This window comes from Eucalyptus grandis, chromosome 2 (assembly GCF_016545825.1).
Source record: "Eucalyptus grandis isolate ANBG69807.140 chromosome 2, ASM1654582v1, whole genome shotgun sequence".
Lineage (NCBI taxonomy): Eukaryota > Viridiplantae > Streptophyta > Magnoliopsida > Myrtales > Myrtaceae > Eucalyptus > Eucalyptus grandis.
The window spans coordinates 21,135,109-21,142,183 of record NC_052613.1 but is presented as its reverse complement, the minus strand read 5'-3'; the positions used below and the strand labels follow the sequence as shown (position 1 = coordinate 21,142,183).

The window sequence follows — 7,075 nt, the reverse complement described above, 5'->3', positions numbered from 1 at the left end:
GTTCTGTTTCTGTTTCCAGTGAATGCGTGAGTAGCTAGGGAGAACGAAGATGGGTTGTTATGGGGTTGTTCTTTGCCAATGAATGCGTGAGTAGTTAGGGAGAACGAAGATGGGTTGTTCTGGGGTTGTTCTGTTGCCAGTGAATGTGCTGTTCTGTTGTCAGTGAATGCGCGAGTAGCTAGGGAGAACGAAGATGGGTTGTTATGGGGTTGTTCTTTACTTTCGTTTCTAGTGAATGCGCGAGTAGCTAGGGAGAACGAAGATGGGTTGTTCTGGGGTTGTTCTATTGCCAGTGAATGCTCGAGTAGCTAGGGAGAACGAAAGTGGATTCATTCGATCATCATTTGCCACCACGCCTCGTGTTTCTTTTCAAAATTTTTTTTTTTTTTGGTTTAATGGAACCTTGCAACAAGAGTTGTTTAATGCCACAGGAGATGTTGAGGTTCTGAGTTTTCTCATTCCTCATTAATAGTTGAGTTGAGAACTACCACTATTTTTTATTTGTACTAATTTGACAATAGTTTTGGATTGCATATTGATTTTACTATATTTTAATGTATTTTCTTTTCTTTGCTTCTATTTGCACTAAAAAAATCATAACCTTGTTTGCCGCGGATGTTTCTTAGGATGTCCCTCACATGGTGGTGCACTTACGGATGGACATCGCAAGTGAAGAAGACTAAGCTTCCCAGTCTCAATTACTTAAAGAGTTCACTGACATTTGCAATATCGACAAGGCATGGATATTTAAGTCTGAAAATGGTATCGTTGCTTATCTCATCTGCTATCCTTATGCTTACTCTTCCATAGATATACACTATGATAAAAGTGGGTATTGTTCGGTTATAGGTAAAGGCTCCAAGTCTGTTGAAACAAGAAAGGGAAGAGATTCTAAGATGTTTTGCTGTTGCTTTTTCTTGAATCTCTTGGGCCTACCAAAACCTGCAATGAAAGGCTGCATTTCCATTCCGCCAAAAACATACTAATGTGACTGGATTTGTATCCGAGGATATAGCTTTGAAGTGTCCTGAAAATATTTTCAAGGGACGAGGTGTGATTGCTTCTACTTTTAAGGTTTGTGACCTGTGGATATGAGTATCATCTTAGTGGTAACTTCCTCTTGGTATGCAAGAAAAATTGATCTCCAAAACTAATTATGACAAAAAAAAAAAGGAAAAACTGATAGTATGTAATGATATCATTTATGGTTAATTGTGCATTATGTCTTTAGATAGTATAGTGATGACACTTTGTAATGGCAATACTATATTTGGCAATAGGATGACGCCGCCAGGCTAGTAAAGATTTTGCGGTGTTATACTTTATTTTATGTATCTGAATATTGGAGTGTTGTCATGTCTTTTCATGTCTTTTCATGTACTTCTGCTTTTAATTTATTAAATATTTTAAAGATTATAACTTTCTCTTACAAAGTGCTGTTTGATAAAAAAAACAATGTGGTATAATTGCTGGAAGTGAAATTGATCTTTTTATTCTTTGTTTATGATTTTATACATTTGTTAGTTGGTCCTCCAATTTAATTAGCAAAATAAGAGTAATATGTTTGTATAAAATTTACTAGATTTTCATTCTATTTAATTATACTCCAGACTGGTTTCACGAGCCCAAATGGAAGTTAGTTTGGTGGTTGACATTAAAGAAATTCTCTAATATCATTTCTGCTGCCTTTAGTGATAATGTATCAATATGAGAGTGCAATAGAAGTCCCTCACATGGTTTTAGTATGCTATTTATTCTAATGTATTTTCTTTTCTTTTCTTTGCTTCCATTTGCAGTAAGAAATTCATAACATTGTTTGCTGTGAATGTTTCTCAGGCTGTCCCTCACATGGTGGTGCACTTAGGGATGGACATCGCAACTGAAGAAGACTAAGCTTCCCAATCTCAATTACTTAAGGGGTTCTCTGACATTTGCAACATCAACAAGGCATGGATACTTAAGTCCAAAAATGGTATCAATGCTTATCTCATCTGCTATCCTTATGCTTACTCTTTCATAGATATACATTATGCTAAAAGTGGTTATTGTTCGGTTTTAGGTAAAAGCTTCAAGTCTGTTGAAACAAGAAAGGAAAGAGATTTTTGTGAAGGTTGCATCTTCTCTTGATCGTGAAGATTAATGTGCACTTGACTTTGCACATGTGTCATAGAAGAGGCTAATGCCTTGTTTTACTCAATTATGTTGTTTATAAGTGCCTGTGTTTTAGTTTAAGCAACGATTACCTTACAAGATGTTTTTTGAACAATTATTGAATGCTGTTCAGCACTTTTGGAATATGAATATGATAGCTTGCCCTTCTTGGTTTGTCATGGTTGATTTGCAATTGGTGTTATTTTGTCAATGTAATGCATTCCCTACTTATTATTGGTCTTCCAAGCATTGTAAGGTACAATTTTGATACAAACATGCCAAGCACCTTATATTTTTTTCTAGTTGGTATTGGCTATTCTGATGCATTTTGAATCAATGGATCTCATTTTATTTTGGTTGCATTTACAGGAGCTTTCATGTAATCAAACAACTTTTTTCTGCAAATAACTCTATGCAATTTCTTGTAGTTTGGAGAGACAGGATTGAGAATACTGCGTTGGCATTGGGAATTTTTGTCATGCTCATTGCTTTAGTATTCTGTTTTAGGGTAAAGGCAAAAGCCTCGATTCTTTATGATTGCAGTTGTTATTGTTGTTGATGCATAAGTTTCAGACAAGAAAACCTCGGGCTTTTGCGTTTACCTTTGTTCTTGGAGTGCACCCAACCTTTTCGACAATCTTATTCCTATGTTGCCCTATTCTTGGTAAGGTTGAATAATGTTCTTGCTATTAGTAATTTGGACTAATAATTGTTGCTTTTATTTTTATTTCACTTTCAATTTTAGTTATTATTTGCTAATGGATTATTGTTGTTTATGTGACCAGAATATGTTGGCTAAAAGGTTTTTGCAAGTGATTATGAGGTTGTAATTAAGAAGAACCCAATGTTAGTGGGTACCAAAACTCATGTTTGACATTCACTTCCAGTAAAAGTCAAACTATTCTCAGGCGAAATGGGTATGACTTCATCTTTTTAGAATTAATTTGTATTTATTTCATTTTTATTCTTTATATAATTAGATATTTTCCTCAAATTGTAGAGGCTTCAAGTGATAATATCATTGCACACAATGTTAATGAAGAATTTGAATTCAGAATTGGTATGGTGTTTGCTAATGAGAATGAAGCCTATAATACATACAATGCATATGCAATTTGCAAAGGATTTGGAGTGCGAAAAGGACAAAAAGCGAACAATAGTAAAGGAGTATTACGAAGATGCACATTTGTATGCAATTGTGAAGGACACTCTCCATCAATCCCACCTCATGAACAAAGAAATATTTATAGGACAGTGAAGAGAACAGGATGTGAGGCTTGCATTAAATTTACAATTGAAAATGGAGTCTGGGAAGTTACCAAGTTTGAAGATGTTCATAATCATCCTTTCATTGAAGATAAGCAAAAACACCTTATACGCTCGTATCGACATATTACAGACACTAGCAAAGGTATCTTGACTTCTATGACTGGGGCTGGTATAAGGGCTACAAAAACATATTCTTATCTTTGTGATGAAGCGGTGGGGCAAATAACATTGGCTTTACATTGCGTGATTGTCAAAATTTCTTACAATCGAAAAGAAGGAATCGATTGATGCGGTGATTGTCAAAGGCTTATCAATCATTTTAATTACTTACAATCAAATGGAAGCAATTTTTCTTACACATTTCAATTGGATGATGATCGAGGCCGACCAATGTTTTTGGTCGATGGTTTATCCAAGTTGGATTATGATAGCTTTGGAGATGTAGTAGTGTTTGATACTACTTATCGTACAAATAAATACAATATGATATGTGCGCCTTTTGTTGGTGTGAATCATCACTAGAAAAATGTTCTGTTTGGTTGTGCATTTCTTATGGATGAGACTATTGCTTCTTTTGTTTGGGCATTTCAATCATTTTTGGAGGCAATGGGTAATAAAGCACCAAAAACTATTTTCACTGATCAAGATCATGCTATGGCAAATGCTATTAGAACTGTTTTCCCGAATTCTGATCATCGTTTATGTATATGGCACATTGGGAAAAATGATACGCATCATATTGCACATCTTCTTGGAAAGCCAGGTTTTTGTGATAAATATTGGCATAAGCTTCTATATCGTTGTGAATCTGAAATTGAAATGGAGACAACTTGGAAGGCTATGTGTCAGGAGTGGAATTTAAGTGGGAACAAGTGGTTGGATAATCTATATCGCCCTGCGTCATAAATGGTGTCCTGCATTTGGTCGTGATTTTTTTTTCTGCAGGAATTAGATCTACGCAAAGAAGTGAGAGCACCAACAATGTATTTCAAGATATGGCGTGTAAGACGATGACTTTATCTGAATTTGTTGGTTATTATGAGAAGCAAGCTGAAAAAATGTGCAACACTGAAATTGTTGATGATTTTGAGTGTGCTCGAGGAAAGCCACATATTATGGTCGAGACTAGTGGAATTTTGCAACATGCTGCACAAGTATATACTCATGTTATTTACAGGAATTTTCAGGCTGAGTTCTTGCATGTTTTATCTGAACATGTTCTTCAATCAGAAACTGATGCGCCTTTACATACTTATATCGTGGGAACCGGAAGTAGTGAACGAAAGCATATTGTGCATTTTAGTCCAAGTGATTCTACCATTTTTTGTAGCTGCAAGTTATTTGAAATGCAAGGATGGTTATGTAGGCATGCCCTTTACATCTTGACAAATGTTGCAAATATTACAAGCATTCCATCGCAATATATTTTGAAGAGGTGGACAAAAGTTGCAAAACAGAGGATTTATTGTGAAGATGTTGCACAAAGCTCTCATCATGCGGTTAATTCAAAGACACTTTGCGTTTGAAGAGGTTGATGCAGTTAGCTTTCAGTGTCATGAATGATAGTGCCAATCATGATGTAACAGAGGAGCTTGCAACTACAGCCTTGTTGCGTCTTCGTTCTCAAATTACAACTAAAATGCAATCTCTAATAGGTAAAGATCATGTTGATTTCTTGGAGGAAGGTGATGAATCTGAATATGTAGAAAATCATGGAATTCGAGTATTTGATCCCCTTAAGAGAAGACCGAAAGGTGTACCAAATACTCGGATTAAGGGCGCCGCGGAAAGAGAAAAAGAAAAGCATCTTCATGCGTAGGCGGCACCTTGCATGAGGTATGACACTTGTTTAATGTGATCAAATGATTTTATCAATTATCTCATCTTGTTTTTAAATGAAGTAATTCTAATACTTTTATTATGTTTGTTTGCAGAATTGACTTTAATGATGAAACATGGGCAAGATGAAGCATCGCTTTTTGACTTTGAAATGATGAAACAAATTATCTTGAAAGTGTAGATAGTTAACTAATGTCAATCGGTGCAGCTTTTGGATTTCTTTTTGGCTATGAGCATGCACTTCTACATAGGGTAGAATCGATGTGTAGCTCTTTGATTTTTTTGCTATGAGCATGCACTTCTCCATAGGATATGATTAATGTGCAGCTCCTGTCTTTTTGCTATGAGCATGCACTTATAGATAGGATAGGATCAACGTGCAGCTCTTGGATTTTTTTGTATGAGCATGCACTTTTACATAGAGTTGGATCAATTTGTAAACAATTTTTGGGACTTGTATAGTTTACTGCTCCTGCTACAATAAAGGATGCCATATTATGATGTTGAATTATTAATCAACGCAACAATCTGCTTTTGGCTGTAAGCATCTGAAAAAATCTTCTCAATGATCAAGAATCCCTTGCCTCCTCCAATGCCTGCTCAGGTTTGGTTTGTACATTTTTCATGGAGTTTCTTCCCTAGTAATTTGGCTATTTGCAAATGCAATAGTGTGAAGAGCCTGTTTCAAGTATATTGTTCATTTAACATACTTGGCTTTTATTAAAGGAGTTTGTGGGCTGTGGAGCAAATCATCACAGACATCCTCAATGAAAGTGAGGATATGAGGCTTCTCAGTCCTCTCCTTGCTAGTGTTTTAAAAGAAAATAAGGTAATTGTGTTGTTCCTTTTGCCATTTCAGAGTGGTTTCTGTTTGCTTTAGTTTCTAATAAGGTGTATAATGTGATTTAGAAAGTTGCACCTTTGTGTTGGAAGCTTGGAGACAGGGTCATTACCAGCTGTGTAGCTAAGCTTGGACCTCTTCTTTGGGGAGCAGTACAATCCAATGGCTCTACTGTGGATGATTACTCTCCAGTTGTGGCTTCTGTATGTGAAAATGAGCCAACTATGGAGAATAATCATGCTAATGGTTCTTCACATCCAGTGGTGCATCTTTTGATTTTTATAGGACCCTATGCTTTCTTTTGTTTGCTGAAGACAATGGTATTGCTTCTGATTTGCCATCTTCCATGGAATAATCTTCTAGATGAAATGGACTTCGATGCCATCCTTTTATTGTCATTTCTAATAAAGATTCTTCCATTGCCCATGATAAGCTGCTGAAATCTTCAAATTTTTTACTCTGGCTACTTCATCCCATTGTTGTTCTCTTACATGGTGGATATACAATGCTTCCATACATAAGCTGATTTTCAGGGCTTGATTTGTTGGAGTTGTCATACTTCATCTCTAGCTTTGCTCATCTTTCTGTCGGTCATGTATCACTTACTAAACTAATGGGGATAACAGTGAGTAGTGAGGTGAATCTTGCTTCAGTTCTTTGGCATGGTTCATGACGATTATATATGTTGTTAAATTAATTGCACTATTTGGATTTTGAGGTTCTGCTATGACATATTAAGTGGCTGTATGAGCCAGAAAAGACTTTGGACCCACCCAAAAAAAAAAATGAAGGTAAAAGACTTTAGACAAAATAAAATAGAAGGTCAATAGAGAAGTATTCCATAACGTCTCTTTCTCTAGCACATGTCCACCATTTATCTGATGCGCCCTCCACGGTTTGGCTGTTAACAAACAAATCCCTCATTTAATACAGTTTTCCTTCTAGTTTTCCATTCCAGTAGACTTTCTCTCTATC

The 7,075-nt window shown here is 35.9% G+C and overlaps 1 long non-coding RNA gene across 1 annotated transcript; it reads left to right on the top strand.

Moving 5' to 3' along the window:
* The first annotated feature begins 620 nt into the window (after positions 1-620).
* Positions 621-2,819, top strand: LOC120289408. The gene is made up of 4 exons (XR_005547372.1): positions 621-762; positions 850-1,074; positions 1,837-1,972; positions 2,060-2,819. It is a non-coding gene; the product is annotated as an uncharacterized LOC120289408 (long non-coding RNA).
* Positions 2,820-7,075: the final 4,256 nt, after the last annotated feature.